Raw genomic sequence first — 16,914 nt, 5'->3', positions numbered from 1 at the left:
TCATTAAGCCCCAAGGCAGAGTTTCACACAGCAACAGGGTTTATTTTATTTTGGTCAAGTTTGCCATGCACAGACACATGGCTGCCTTGCAGGCATATGACTGCATGTGGAATTATTAATGCAGTATTTTGCAGGCGTGGATGCTTGTTGCATGCGTGTTGTCTGCGTGTATTCTGGCTGTGTGTGTATGAGTATGTGTGTGTGTGTGCGTGAACCGTCCTATCAGTGTAGTTGACCACCACTCCACTCCGTCCCAACTTAGGCAGCCATGCTGCGAAATAAAGAAAAGCAGGCTGTTTTCTCATGTTAATTAGACACTTTGTCCCTGGGTGGATAATCCTGCCGTTGCTTTTGTTGAGACCCCAAAGCGGAGCCCCACAAGGTCGACCCCGTTTCTGTGACAAACACAAAGCCCCCGAGCACAGCCCCACTCCAGACTCGTCGCTCCACACACAAATTAGTCAGAGCCAATTCTACTACGCCGAGCGAGAGGCCCCTGATCATTAAAAATGACTGCATGTGTGTGTCCCCTGCACACACACACCCCAACCATGACCAATGGCAGGTTATTACACCAAAACCTGCAAAACACACAAACATGCAACCAAGTGCCTCTGAGTTGATTGCAGGTAAAAATACACCCCGAGAAGCACAGCATCCACTGGACAGGCAGCTTCCTTTTATTGCTTTTAGTAGTGCACGCTGCCCTGAAACGTCTTTGGCTTCGGGGAAGATCAGGTGCGCGCTCGACTTTCGACAGGATGAGGAATACTACTACAGGCACCCACAGGTTCTCACAGTTTATTACTGAGGCTGCATTGGATTTTTAAAAAAAAAATGCACACACACAGCACGAAACCCCAGAGGTCTACAGATGCGATCTGTGTCTGAAAATGGTCACATTGAATCATGCCGATTTTGAGGCAGGGGACAGGATAGGTCATGCTTGAGGTGAGGACCCTAAGAGTAAGCCTAAATCTCTTCTTTGACGTCACAGGCAGCATAAAGGACATGTGTGGTGGCATCTATCGGATCCTGCTCAAGGATATCAAAAGACATTTTGAAACGTTCAAAATCATTTTTTTTTACTTTATGTAATGCAGTAATGATTTAAAGCACAAGATAACAACAGACAAGCGTTTCAGACAGAGAAGGGAGAGAGTAACACGCACACACACACAAAAGAGCTTCTCCCTGCAAGCCGCCGACTCCCCATTGGATGATGATACAGGGTTCCTTTTTTCCCCTCTTACTAATTGGCCACCCAGGCATTGACTGGATCAGGAGGTTTCCCTTCACACGTGTGTGTCCTCCCCTCCACCAGACTTCATCCACTCATTCTTGCCCACCTCTGTACCGGTGGATACCACTGTTGCCATGGAGTGGCTATAAATTGGTGGACAATACCGGGTGTTTGAAAGCTGTACCCTCAGGGTTCACTGTGTTTGCAGCCGAGTGTGCAGGGTTTCAGCAGAGGCCATCGAAAGAATTTGGGTGATCTCCTACTGCACCACGTCCAAAAACGCCTTGTCTGAAATGAATCTCCCTTGTTGTGAAAAATGAATAGATTTTTAATATGAAAAGTTTGCTGGACCCATCTGTGTACATTGCACCTTGTGGCATGGATTTTTCTAAATGGTCTAGATTGCACTAGATTGCACTCTAGCCAAAATCGTACATGTACACAATGTCCAAGGCTGGTAAGAGAATTTGTCAGTTCCCTAGAATTTGGAATTTCATCACAACTCAATAACCAGTCTATGATGATGCACATTTTCATTAAAATGTGCTTGTTGCCATTATTATGCCACAATGTACCATTTAATTTCCAAATTAGTATTTGCACTTCAAACCAGACATTTCTAAATGTTATGACAGAAAAGCATTAGAAATGCTTAAATGCACAGTATGTGCAATTTCATGGATATGAAGAAGTAATGTGTTTCATCAAAACATCAATCCCTTGCATTTGTCACAGCAACACAGATTTACTGCATCCTGCAGTTTTTGGGCCTACGGTGTATATTCTGGCCATTGGTGTATATTCTAACCATATGCTGTTCAGTTTGTTAACAGTAAAGTGAGACCTAAGCAAAAGTTGGGTCAGAGGAATCACCCTCTGAGATCTTTGGTGATGGATGGACGTGAGATGATTGCATTATTTCATTAGCTAATTAGGACCGGTGGAATGTGGCCCATCTCGGTCCCCAGACTAAAGCATTTGGATAATTTGTGAATAGGAAGGGAACAGAGGGGAAGAAAAGCGAGAAAAAAAGATAATTTGATTGGCCAGCAGCTCCATATGGTTCCACCAAAAGCTTCAGTCCACCCAGATGCACTGCATAAGCTCAGCCCTGGATGTATAGAAAAATACTGAATGCCTCCTGAACCTTACCCTGCCAAAGCCATGCCAAAAGATCTCTCCAAATGCAACCCCACCAAACCAGATAGATAGGTTGCCAGATCTTCCTCAAAAACAACCACACCAAGCACTTGGTGCCAGATCCCCCCGAAAAAAAACAAAAAAACAAACACCCTGAATCTGGTTAGGGAAGAATAGAGGCAAGCAAACAGTGGGAGGTGGTATGGGTGGGGGTGAAAGGGCGTGTCAAGTGACCCGCAGCAAACACTGTCAAACAGAGCTGAAACTCTATGGGGCTCACAAAAGCACAGCCACGTCTTTTCTGCATCACTCCGCTGGTGGGGCGAGATAAGGGAATCTCTCAATGCGGGCAGCAAAAAAAGGTCCTTCGCTGTTTCCAGCTCAAGCCACTTGAATATATGCATATTTGTCAAAAAGAATGAAACACTAAAGCTGCACTTTGTGTGACAAGTTTGCTCTCTCCGAGTCAGTCGCGGTGGCCATTGTGTACGCAGACATTATCCAGATTGGTTGATGTTGTGCGGAGGATGGAGAAGCGTCATGGAGCGATGTGATAAGTCCGGCACAGCTGGTGCTCAGGGACACTCTGCAGTCTCACAGTTTCCTCAGTAGACTCTGAAGAGGGCCACAAAGGAATCTCAATGAATCACACGCAGCTGTCTGGTGTTTGGTGAAGATTCACTGAGGACTTAAAGGTGTTAATACTACTGTCCACAACGCTGAAGCAGATTGTGGCTTCCCAATGGTTCGACAGAATCCGGTTTTAGCTGAGGCTTTGTTGCCATGTGAAATCTTACATTTTTCCATTATTCTGTCCAATTCTGCTTATTTTAAATTTTGGTGCATTGTAATGCATTTAGTAAATGCTTTACAGAGCAATGGTGACATACGACACATTATTATAGTATTATAGATATGACTTTCTCAAGAATTCTATAGATAAAGAAAGTACAAGAAATGATAGCACAGTTGTTTATCTATATCTAAACATGATATAGAGTTTGTCAATTTTAATAAGAATTTACATTCAGAACAGCATTCATTTGAGATATTATGTGAAGTTTTATTGAAAACGTCTCATGCATTTATGGGTATTGAAAGTGAAGTGATTGTCATTGTGATACACAGCACAGCACACGGTGACACAACTAAATGTGGCCTCGGCTTTTAACCATCACCCCTGGGGAGCAGTGGGCAGCCATGACAGGCGCCCGGGGAGCAGTGTGTGGGCACGGTGCTTTGCTCAGTGTTCCTTGGCGGATCGGGATTCGAACTGGCAACCTTCTGATTACGGGGCCACTTCCTTAACCACTAGGCCACCACTGCCCCAGTGGTGCCCAGTATTGTATTCCAGCTAACATGCTTTCAGTGTGTTTTAATGGAGCCTTCATTGTGTATGCCCTACAGGAATTACAGATCCCGGTGCATATTAAATAAGGTATGGGGGAAGCCACTGAAGCTTCCCTTGTCAAGTATGGAATTTTGATACATGTGTGCTGTCAGCGAGCGTGACAAGGCCCGGAATGGCATATTACTGTATGAGATGTGAAATTTGAACCAATCTAAAGGGCATAATTACCACACCAAAACATGTCTCGACCCCGCCAGCAATGGATTTGTCTTGGTATGCTGCCAAACTTTAAAAGCTCGACTACTGAGGGCTTTATTTCTGCACAGAGGAGAAATTTTCAGATAAATCATAGTGCTAAACATCTCATTGATTGCCTTTTATGGGCAAATAGATTAATAAGAAGTGCCATTTTGAAACATTCCTTCCCGAGGCGAGCTCCAGGTAGACTGGACGGAGGTTTAAGTCACTCTGGAGTGCTGCTTGTCTGTGGAGAGAGGGCTGTGTCTGAGAAGGCCACTGAAGTGCTCCTTCATGTGCAGACTGTATGGAATCCTGGGCTCTCTCCTTACATGAGGTAGACTTTCATGACGGAATCGTTCTTGACAGGAAAAAATAATCTGTTTGTTTGTCGAGTGTAACAGGCACTGTAAAATGAAGGCAGTGATGGGAAACTCTGCGGTCAAACTAAGAGCCCCGTTCCATATTAGCATGTTTGGAGCAGAGCGGACTTTACATGCCGCAGACCTGCTCCAATATGCAGTATTTACACAATGTACAACTTCCCAGTCACCAGGGATTAAGCAAACAATGCAAATCCCCATACACACCCCCAGCACCGAAACCTCCGTCCAAAGTAGTCTTTCTGTGGCTCCTCACAAAGAGCCATCCATGAATGAGCCACTGTGAGTTCCAAGGAGATAACACAATCGCACGACACAAAGGGAAGCCGTGCGATCGCAGTCTGGGGGTCCTTGTCTGATTGGCAATGATCTTCAAGGCTTGTTTTGTTGACTGTCAGATCTACACACACACACACACACACACAGGCGCTCGGACCTGAACTTACACCTGTTGAGGTGCAGGTGGGATTCCCTCTTCACATCTAAATAAACCCAGTAAATAATCCACCCTCTGTGTTACAAACAGGGCCTTCTCCCAAATTATTTTAACAAACCATGGTTACACATTTGATGTGATTTATAGTTCTTAGATTTATTCATCCATAAAGCTTTCAGCCAGTGAAAAAAAACACACACACACACACATCGCCCATGGCAAATTCCTCAGAGTCAGTTAAAGTGAGGTGCTTTGATAATCTATCAAAAAGAACTTACAAGAATGTTTTGTAGCATTTGTATAGTGTTGTATGTTACACCCTTGTTTGCCATCCTACAAAAATATTTAGCATTTTATAGACACATATTCTCCCAAAGATGATGTTTTTTCTTTTTTGGGAACATCAGTCTGTAACCAAACCTCCCCACCCCACCCCCCGGCAGCTCCAAAAAACAGAATGAATCAAAAGATTTTCGAGCCATATCAGTTCTTCTGGGCCTATGAGGCCACTAGTTGACTCCTCTGTCACCCCACCACAATAGAAGGACGGTGGCTTGTAGACAAGGCAAACAAGCACAGACTCCCAGTCTGAAACTGGGAGCCGGTGGGCATTCAGGCTTGTTGTGGAGATGGGGGCGGGAGCAGTGGGGTGGTGGCAGCGCCGGGAAAGTAGGAATGTTTAATTAAATTCTGGAACGGCTCTAAATGACTCTCCATCTGAAGGAGGGGATTAGCAGGAAGCAAGGCCGGGCCTGTGGCTAGAGTACACTCATTACGGGGCGGAGGCAGTGGAGGCGGTGGGACAGTCGAACAGAGGTGGGGGGGAGCACAGTGCTGGCAGGGTTTGGTGTACGGATTATGGACATTCAGTGAAAACACAGGGCACACACTCCATTAAGTTTGTACAGGCCATTGCCATGTCTAATATAAGCCCTCTTGCCCCAACCTTGTACGCATAACGGGGAGGGCAAATTTGCCTTGGTCACTGTCAACAACTCAGCGGGGTTTGCTGAACCTACAAGCGGTGTGGATTCACTGTCGGTTTGTTGACCTCTACTGCCGAACGGTCAACACTTTCATTTACAGTGCCGAGACGTCCACAGGAGCCAGTCTACATACGCAAGGAAAGGTTTCTGGAGGAATAAGTGCTAGAACATGAACAAATATTTGCGGGCTAAAATTGACAGGCAGAGTGCCTCCTGAAATTGAAAGGGCACAATGAGACACTCATTTTCTAATGAAGCAAAGAATAATCAAACATCCTGTTGATTGAGATGTCCTGGGTTTGGGTTAGTCAAGGTGCATTCCTTGACTAGGTGGAAGTGTTATTTACCCACTTAAGGCTTGGCCCCGGCAGGTACTCTGCTTTATGAAAAGAGGATTGTGTAAAACACACTTTATGACACTGCCAGCAAGATTTCGGTACAGTTGTCTGTCTAAATGTGCATGTAAACGGCTACTCCTGATAAGTAAGGGTCAGAAAAACTGAGTAGTATTAGGGGTCATGTATGGGAAACTCTTCGCTTGCTTACATAGCAAAATCAATACATTATAATTACATTTACATTTATGCTTACAGAATTTATCAGCCACCCCTTATCCAGAATCAGTAGTTAAAGGTACAGTCCCCTTGGAGCTACTCAGGGGTCAGTGTCTTGCTCAGGGACACAATGGTAGGAAGTTTGTTTCTCTCTGTAAAATTCTTAAGGTGTAATAGTAGTTAAGGTGTAAGCACAGCTTAGTTCTACGTTGCGGTAGTCACATGTAGTCACATGTAGTCACATTTTATAAGATACAAATGAGTAACAATCAGTCGTGGAGGTCACATGACAATTCATGGCATGATCCAAACTGGTCTATAGATTTAGCTATACACCACATATTTAGAGGTTTGACCTATAATAATTATATGAGCAACTGAAAAATAAAAAAGGTATGATTTGATGGTTCCTTGACTTCAAAAGGCATTGAGAAAACTGGCACATTCAAATAAAGTTCTAGGCACAGGTCCATACCCACAAACGTATGCCTATTATCACATGCCTGATTAAGTTGAAGGCCATCCTATGACCATCATCATTTGTACTGACCTTTCGGCAGATCAAAGCTGTCGCAATCATGTTACAGACAATTGCGATTTATTATCTGTCTGATGTGTCCAGATGAAAAAGACAAGCATGTTTGCTGGAGACATTGCTCATGAGCATGTGTCCTGGGCTAGTAAATTATTAACAGGAAGAAGACCTTGCATCAAAGGAGAGGACTCTGCAAACTGCCAGCCATGTCCCGCAAGCTTCTTTTAGAGGTTTCATTTTGAATGTCTGCTGCCTTTAAAACCAGTCCATAACAGATGTGTCCATCTCACCATGTAAACAGAACACTTTTATGACTAGTCATCTTTAAACATACAGCAAATACAATATTGTGATTCAGTGGACTAATGGAAGATTCTCAGAATGTTGCGTAACTGTCCTTTAAGTAATGATCTGAAGCTGAGACTATTATGAAATATTCCTGAATTTTTATTCATATATTATTTTTAGAATGATATAAAGTGAAAGTGAAAAAGTACTGATTGTCATTGTGAAACACTGCAGCACAGCACACGGTGAACACAACAAAATGTGCCCTCTGCTTTTAACCGTCACCCTTGGTGAGCAGTGGGCAGCCATGACATGCGCCCGGGAAGCAGTGTGCGGGGACAGTGCTTTGCTCAGTGTTCCCTTTGGGGGTTTGGGATCCGAACCAGCAACCTTCCAATTATCGGTCTTCCTTACCTGCTCGACCACTACTGCCTCTAAGTTGGATTTTGCGTATTTAGCTAGATTTTTCTTAAAATTTAATTAATAAGAGTAAGAAATACTGCGTTATTTCACTCTCATACATACATTCAGCAACAGTTTGCAGATGCTAATATTCTCTCTTGGCGCTGAAAACAGCATCATGCCTGGAGCATGCACTTGTTGTCCTGCAAGGAGCATGCCTTTGTGGCAGTGTGTGATGGATATGGGCCCCCATGTGCCTGGAGTGTTGCAGCATTAATGAGACACACACTCACACATACACACACACACACACACACACACAACCATCCAACACTCCTGTGTGCTGGGCCGCGGGAGGAACTTCTTCATTTAGGCAGTGAGACAATGCGCCAGCACTGCTTTGTGCCTTTGACATCCTGCCGAGGCACAATATGGCCAGTCAGGGATCAATGGAGACGCACAATACCCATTACGCCGAGGGCCCTCGGGAGGCCCTTTGGGACCAGGGGCTGGGTGGACAGCTTCCAGACTGCATGGTGTCTGAGCAAAGGATGGTGCGGCAAAGAGCTGAGATCACAGCTCTGCCAGGGGGAGGGGAATCCCAAAGCATGGTTTTCTATGGAGGTCTATGGAGGTGCACCTCAGTTTTGAACTTGGCTTATTTGCAGCATGGCCCAGAACCAGGAAAATGAATATCATACATTTTAACTGGTGCCATATTTATTTCTGTCAGGTCTGTCATATAGGCATGCAAAGCTCATGGTTCGACCAGTTGCCAGGTCCTCTTCTGAGGTTTTCTAAACTCTAAACTCTACAAATGTAAAAATCAGCATGTTTGCATTATGTTATAAAATGGAATTATGGTATAAGTCCAGTTGAAACCATACTCGTAAATGATGTGTAAACATGATAATGCAATTGAGAGTGAAGCTAGTCCTGCATGTATAAGTTCAAGTGGATGCTCTTTTGCAGACCTTTGACCCAGAAGTAACAGAAGAAGTGGCAGCATCTGCCTTCTGATAGCACAATAAGTTAAAATGAGCAACACCATTTGCATAATTTATTTGCATAAGTAAAGAATACAGCTTTTATGAAATGTGCAGAGCTATAAAGGTGTCATCTCGACCAACTCTCAATGCCAGCTTGACACCAGATAAGTTGTTTGTCTGTTGTTTTGGACTGTGATGTAATAGAGTTTTGAAGAAGATGCTCCCACTGCACTGGCTTGAGCGATGCCTCTTATCTCACAGCGGGGTCAGGACAAATGTTATTAAATGGGTCGGTCATTTCCTATTTTCGGCCGCCGCCTCTGTCAGAGACATGTATCATCCTGTAATCTCTGAACGCTGCCGAGAGAAACTGCTGCCACAGACTTTCCTGCTGCACAGGGACGAACCCCCTTACTTGCCTCCTCACCTCTGGATGGGGTGTGATAATGCGGCTCTTATCTGCAGACAGGGCCATTCCAGAACTGACCCTGCACTCTGTCAAAAAAAAAACAAAAACTGACAGATGGTTCCCTCTTCTTTCCCACGTCACCTCTGTCTGTGTCTCTCACAGCTTTCAGTGTGCATGCAGGTTATGGTATGTTTGGACATGGTTTTATTGGCTTAGGAAATGGACGGTTGGAATATGGCGTGGAGAGGGGTAAGGACAGGGAAAGATGGAACGAAAAAGATGGAAAGATGGAGCGTTCTTCCCGTCTCCGACGCATGATCCCCGTGCGGCTCCCGTGCTTTGTCACCTTGCGTCACCCCTCCCTTGATGCTGCCAGAGGATTTTTTTAAAAATGCAGGAGCAATGTCCATACTCTGCTGCTGGGCCTGAATGGAGGCACAGCGGGAGGCGTACCCCTCGCCGTTCATGCACCATCTGCCAGCTCTGGAGTGAGGTGTCAGCCCAGCACCGATTCATTCAGGCACCACAGACATGCAATGCGCGTCCTTAATACATTCAGAGAGTTAAAAAAAAACAAAAAAAAAACCCTGCCTAACAAATGCGAGGGAGTGAAGGAATTTTTCTTTACACCTTTGGGTGATTATGACATACCAATTGAGCTAATAACAAGATTTAAAGGTGCGCATAAGGTACAGTGTGACCACTGCGATCCAGAGTTTGACAACGCCACACATTAGCACAGCCCTGAGAACCTGTTCGTGGCCCTGCTGTTTCCGCCAGCTCACAGCACATCAGGCATGACCTTCAAGGGTCGTGGAGTCATTTGTTGCCCGTCATCCTTGGACTCAGTGGCATATAATTGACATTTAATGAAGGTGAACTTTAAGGCTGGGACACTGGTGAGCAAAGAGGGCAGGGGGGGGGTGTTGAACAGGGTTGTTGTCTTGCTGCCAGACCCATCTGTCCCAAATTCCAAAATCAGGACCAATACACGCATAAAGGGTGAGCTTAATGATGGGAGCTGCTGCACTATCCAAAGGCTGCATTATTCATTATTCTGCAGAACTGAAGTGGCACTTGTTGATGTTTCTTACATGCTTTAAGCTTTAATAGCAATTTAAGTCACTGGAGTCACTGGAAAAAGCATGCATTTGTACGCATGCTTGATGAAAATGTTTTTTGTCTAAATATGCGGACACATCAGGTAATGTTTGTAACAGTAGGCATGTTTGTAACAGTAGGCATTAAACACATTAAACATTCTGGAATTCATGGCCGTCTTTTGGACATAGTGTGGGTGATTTTCTCATACACTTTTGCATGGCCAGCTCCAAAAAGGTAGGATTCATAAAGGAAGGATTCAGCCAGCCGGGCTCATGCTTATTATACCTGCACCCATCACCCTCCTTCCCAGCCCTGGTTGTGCATTGGCCAAGTTGTGGCCAGGGGGATGTATGTTACAAGCAGTGGAGCACGAGATTGGCCTGGATTTTCTCTTCGTTCGCCCAGGGTCGGTGCCCTTTTCACAGGCTTTTGACCCAGACTCCCTCGTTTACTCCACCTCCAGGGCCCTGGCTGGCTTACTGGTAATGGCAGTACTCGGTCCATTCTGTCTGCACTCAGCAATCTACAGAAGACTCAGAAGGGCCTGAACAAATGCTGAACTTTCATTTTTGTTCTGCTGTTGTTTCTTCCCAAATGACAGCTTGGCATTAGACTTGTTCCTGACCAGCATTTCATAACTGGGCTGCTTTTGGTGGGAAAGGGCTAAGCTAGGACCAGACCACATGACAACACCACATTTAACAGGATAAATAAATGTAGAGTGGCAGTACAACTAGAGACCCCAAAAAAGAGCCCATCTGCTTCAAGTGGAGGGATATGAAGGGTATGTGGGTTGGGGAGGCTAAAAATCAATGTAGTGCCAAAGGTCACAGAGATCGAACTCGGGACAGCCCTGCTCTGGATAAGAGGGTGTGAAACAGTAAAAGGATGGAAGGAAATTCTGGTGATAGTGACAGACAGTGTAACTCATTGTGTGTTCTACCTCTCGAACTCAGCTTTATGAGACTTTTATTCTCTGTAATAATGAGAAGACATGTAATCTGTAATATAGGTATGGTAACATCCATAATTAAGACTCTGTTGGACAAGGTCATTTCATCCACAAACGTGTTCCTATCAACACATTGTATGACATTTTGAACAGAAGGATGCAAAAGAATATAAATAACGCAACAGTCACAGCTTGAACTATTTCAGTGTCGGTCATGTTAATTAATTGTTCCTGTACTACTAGGCCACGGTTTTAAGTGTTTAATTGTGCTCACTGTCTCACCCCAGTTTCATTACGCTAATATACTAGATGAATGTTCTAATAATAACAAATGTAATAATCACATGACAGGAATTGCTATATAATGAGTAATAGTTAATTATAATTGTAATAAATAGTAAATATATTAGTAGCTATAACATTTATATTGTGTCAGTATCTGTTGCCCCTCTGTTTTTTGGTTTTTGCTCCTCTCCTGTCAAACACCCTGTCAACATCTGCGTTCATGCCGCCTCACATGAACTGATGTCTGTGGTAAATAGGCCTTCAGGGTCTCATATGCAGAAGATGTGCATCTGAGCCTGTTAGTCATGGGGCTTAACATGTTGTAATGGATCTTAATGGCTGTCACACCCAAAAGGCCCAAGAAGTGTTTGCACCTCCAAGTTCTTGTCTTTTTTTATGACATGGAAGACATTCAGGGTTGAAATTTCCAAACTGAAATCAAATAGAATATTTATATATTACTGATACAGATTTTACATATTAGAATTTTTAATATATTTTTTGTGCATTATTATAGAATCCTGGACATTTCCTGGTGCTCATGTCCAGCAACTGCTCTGTCCAGGGTTTCTCAGATTAATGTATGCTTGCTGTCCTGTCTTTTTTTGTGTGAGTCAAGCATTTGCATCCTTCCTTTCCATTCCTTGTAATAAACATTAATAGTAATCCAATAATTTATTGATTTATAGTTTATTATACATTTTAATAAAACAATGCAATGATTATGCTAAGATAGCAGGAAAATAATAATTTCAGAGACACATCAAATGTTTGCTTCAATAGTAGGCATATATTGATGTGTTTTGTGCTCCTGTAACCCCACTACAGGGAATAGGTGGGTTCTGACAGAGCGTCGAGTGAAGTGGGCTTCAGCTGTCAGACCCCATAAGAGCTAACACAGACGGAGGCAGCGCATACCTGTGTCCTCTGGCCCTCAGGTATGCTGCCAATCACTGCATATTACATCGCCCTCACCTCACAGCCATGTTAGCCTTGTTCGAGGCGCATAATCCCCTCTGCGAACAAAGAGTGTTTCCACTCGAGACTAGACTGTACAAGAAAGTGAAAGGCTTCTTTCCAAATTGTTTGTCTTTGTGTTGGATCCGGTGTTTTCACTACATTTGTGTTCTGTCCTTTCTGTTGCCAGTGGGGGATTTCGATTTAACTTGAGCACTGAATTTGGAGAAACGGCAGCAAGATCACGGAGATAATCGGTAACTATCGTTAAGCAATGGCGTACAATAGCTGGATTTACATGGTGTAGAATGTTACTGACTACTGTCTGCCAGAGTTAGGAAGAAAGCTGAAATAAAATATTAAAACATTAACCAGGATTAACCAGGAGTGGTTTATAATGGGTTCATAATACATGTATTATGTGTTTATTACCTCAGGATCCAACAAAATGATAAACACAAAGCTGAGCAGGACCATTTCTGGGCGAGTGTTGCTGGATACTCTCCTCTCCAGCCCTGCCCTCCCGGTGCAGGGGTAATAAATACTGACTAGGAGGATCTCCTGACAGCATTAAAACTCTTGCCCAGCAGCGGGGGAGGAGTGATAAGTTCACCCCGGAATCAGCAGGGGAGCCAGGTATGCGCGGTGCTGATTCTGACACGGAGCCGGATAAATAATCAAGATCGGAACAGACACACACTACCACATCCTACTGACTATACTAGTGTGAGGATATGGCTTCAGCGATTTCACAGACCCACGTGAATTGTTGCATGTTGTTGCATATATTTTGCAAGACAGTAAAGAGTGTGGTGCCACAGTCGCAGGTGAGTGCTGGGCAAATACCAGCCTAACAATCGAAACAGGACAGAGGCACACATTCTATAAATTACAGTGGCAAGACAGTGCAAAACAAAAAAAATGCAAATGTAGTCATGTTTTGGTCTCAGCCCACTTTATGTGTTTGTCCAACCAGGGATTCTACATAGCTGGATAGTAAACCCCCAAAAAAAGTTTTGCATTTGCATTTTTTCAAAAGACTACTCCCTCATTTGAGCAAAATTCCAGGCTAATCACATATTAAGCACCACATATTATATACATATTCAATTTCATATTGAGTTGTTCAGTTGGGTTCAGTTAATAACTTTTATTTTATTTCACATAAAATTTAATATTTTACACAGACACTTGCAAAGAAAATGCCTCCATGCTAGCGTTATGACTTAAGAGTCAGTGGATGTGGCTGTAGGCAAAGAGCTTATTCCCATCATACTGAGCTCCAGGGCAAGTCCTGTCCTTGGTTTCCACTGGTATTCGTACCTGAACATCTGAATATTGCCCAGAGGAGTCCACACACACACACACACACACACACACACACACACACACACACACACACACACATACCAAAACAGTGTTCTTCAGTAGCGTGGGAATACTCATATCAGGATAAGGATTTGTGCAAAAACCTCAATATTTGAGTCACAAGTCATATTTGAGGAAGCTGAATGCAGGGATTATAGGAGTACAGACATGTTCTCAGTTACTTTCTTCCTTCATTTCTTTCTCACAGACATGAAGACACATATAAACACACAGCCCTTGCAAAAAAAAAAACATAAAAAGTGGTAATAAAGATAAAGTAGAGAGATTGATGGAGAAGGACATGGAATGATGAAGAGCAGAGGGTCTGCATGGTATAGGGGGACGCCGGCAGCTCTCTTTTGTGCTCGACGAAGTTGTCAGAATGCATCACGCAGAGTCCCCTCTTTAAGAATCAGGTCTGTGAATTCCTCCTGGGGTGGTGGGGGGTGGTGTGGGGGGTGGTGGTGGTTAGGGACAAACGCAGTGGCCAGCAATGGCTCAGAGACAGATCTTGCGGAGTGTGTCGGGCTTGAAAAAAACCCACTGGGCTGTTTTCACATGAATAGGGCACACGGCGACCTGAGCAGCTCGCTACTCTGAGCACTCGTTCATTAGCATTTCTATCACGCCTGCTGCTTCCTGCTACCTGATGTGCGGTAGAAAATTGTTTAGGAGTCTCCCCTGCAGCCATGCGAAGGAATGCGAGAGCGGAGTTACCTGCCTCTCTGCCCCAGCACTGCACCCAGCCAGGACCCCAGGCTCGCCCATACCCTCCAGCCCAAAGCACATGAGCAGGCCTGCCTGCCACATCCACACCACCAGCCAAGCACTTAATGACTCCAGAGAAGTGTGTGTGTGTGTGTGTGTTAGAGAGAGAGATCAATGTAATAGTGTGATCATAAAAGAAAAATATATATATCTATATACACTAAACTATACTAGCTAAAAATAAAGCTTAAATACAGGTTTCTCTGCAGCAGAAAAAATCATAACTTTCATAACAATCATAAACAGGACATAACGGGACAACATCATGTAGGATGCTTGTAAATGGATATTTCAAACAGGACTCACAAGACAAGACAAGACAAACGTGCAAAATGTGCAGGAATGTGAAAAAGAGATGTGCAAAATGGTCAGTATGTTATCAGGTGCATACGGCTGGAAGTGTGATCTGGTGATGGCAGTGCATTGAGAGCTCTGACTGCTTCTATATGGACCTTGTGACCCAAGGGTTTAGACTTAAAAACAGACTAAATTCACTCTGGACAGAGCATATATTGTACCCATATTGTGGTCAAAGTTGAAATAGAACACACCAAATAGACATGTACACAAGAAGACATGTAAACAAGAAGAACTTAAGAGGAGTTGCTAGTTAATCACTTACACAAGCCACCATCCCCCATGGACCTCGTGGCGCAACGGTAGCGCGTCTGACTCCAGATCAGAAGGTTGCGTGTTCAAATCACGTCGGGGTCATGCATGGCTTTTGTAAAATATTAACCCATGAGTTAGGGTGATATTTTATAATGCACATCAGGTCTTTCTATTTATGCAAATCCTGAAAAAAGGGGATTGTACAGTAATGCAGGTAAAACACAGTGGCCTACTCCCTGGCATATGTATTGTGCACATGACGGGCAGTGTGTACTGTGTAGATAATCAATCTGATCAATTGTCTAAGCATTTTTAAAAATTTGTCAGGTTACTGGAGACACTGACTGTTTTTGAAGTAATCTGTACAAAAATGGTATTCAAAGGCCTGAGCAAGGTTACAGCCTAAGTGTGAGAAGGTGAAGGGTGAAAGGTGAAGGCAGGTGGCCATTGACCTCTGGGGTCAGCGTGTAAGTGATGCTAGGAACAGAGATGTAATATTAAAATGGGTAGAAATGGTTTCAGCAGAAATACTTTGCTTCCTTCTATTAAAATGAAGTATGCATTAGATTCTTCAAAATAGCCATCTTCATAGTCTCCATAGCCACCACAGTGTTTCTGTGTTGAAAACGATTGTATTGTCAATGTCTTCATCCATAAAGAGTTGAGCAGATAATTGAGCATGTCCAGATCATGTCCTATGAACCAGACATGCAGTGGACTTCTGGACGTTCTGGACACTTCAAATGGCTCCAGCCTAATTTCTCTGTCTCATTCTCATTAACTACTTTCCTCTTTCGAGCCCTTAGAGCTGTAGAGTGTTTCCAGAAATAAGGTTGTCCCCCCCAAAAAACAAAGTGAAAACAAGCAAGATTCAAACCTCTAAGTACGTGAGGACAATGATATCGAAAATTCTCTCCCTGCGAGATCACTGATATATTTATCCTGTTTAGACGTCGCCTGAAAAGAAAACTTTATTCTGGACCATTTGCCGAAAAAAATGGGCATTAAAACCTTCAGTGTAAAGGCCTATTAGTGGCAGGACTTGTGCATTTGCATAATAGTAGACTTATCCTGCAGCTTATAAGAGAGAGACGCCGTCTTGAGTCCCAGAAAAGGGCTCTTTTTAACACAAGGGCTCTAATAGGCAGCACTGAGACTCAAAACCAATGAGAGGAAAATGCAAACGAGGCCCCTCCAGGGCTTAGAGCGCGCTGGCGTCCCCGTCGATGGGACGAGAGAGGCATGACGCTCAGGAGAAAGACAAGCGGTACACAAAGGTCTGGGTTCGGCTTGGGCTGAAAGCAGGATATAGATGCATGAGATTGTTAAGCATTGGAGCGGCTCTGGCCGCCCGGCCACTCCTGCACCAAGTTCGGGGGCTGGCGCAGGCTTGTACACACAGATTAACTTTGAATTTAAACAATTGGCGCTTCACCACGAGTGCCACAAACCAGAGGGGGAAAGTTATGTGCAGTAGTCAACTTGTTTTTAACATGCAGTAGCAGAGGAAGAGGGTCTCCTCTTATCAAGTTTGCATAAAAATACATGCAAACTGTGGATCAGTGAACTATATAACGTTTATCACAAAGCAACATGTCATTTTTATCACATGAACACCACGCTTTTGGGGAAACGGTCAAAGAAAATGTACTGCAGAATAAATATGTTTACAAAGAATATATTTCAACAGAGACCAGACAGGGTCTCTCTCACTCCTGCCCCCTCTCCAGCCCCTCGGCTTCCCCTCGCAGGGATGATGTGAAGTTCAAACAGAAGGGAGGGGTAACCTGTGTACAACATGCTGACCAACACTTCACGCCGAGTTTGAGGCTGAAAGGGTTCGGGTCCCAGCGTTACCCCACCCCTCTACCTCACCACCCACCCACTCACCTCCGCACAGCCCCGCGAGCGAGCC

The 16,914-nt window shown here is 44.1% G+C and overlaps 1 non-coding gene across 1 annotated transcript; it reads left to right on the top strand.

Annotated features, from left to right (window-relative positions):
* Window positions 1-15,029: 15,029 nt before the first annotated feature.
* On the top strand, window positions 15,030-15,101 carry trnaw-cca (transfer RNA tryptophan (anticodon CCA)). Its single transcript has one exon. It is a non-coding gene; the product is annotated as a tRNA-Trp (tRNA).
* Window positions 15,102-16,914: the final 1,813 nt, after the last annotated feature.

Source organism: Denticeps clupeoides, chromosome 17 (assembly GCF_900700375.1).
Source record: "Denticeps clupeoides chromosome 17, fDenClu1.1, whole genome shotgun sequence".
NCBI classification, from domain to species: Eukaryota; Metazoa; Chordata; class Actinopteri; order Clupeiformes; family Denticipitidae; genus Denticeps; species Denticeps clupeoides.
This window is presented reverse-complemented; position numbering and strand designations above follow the sequence as displayed.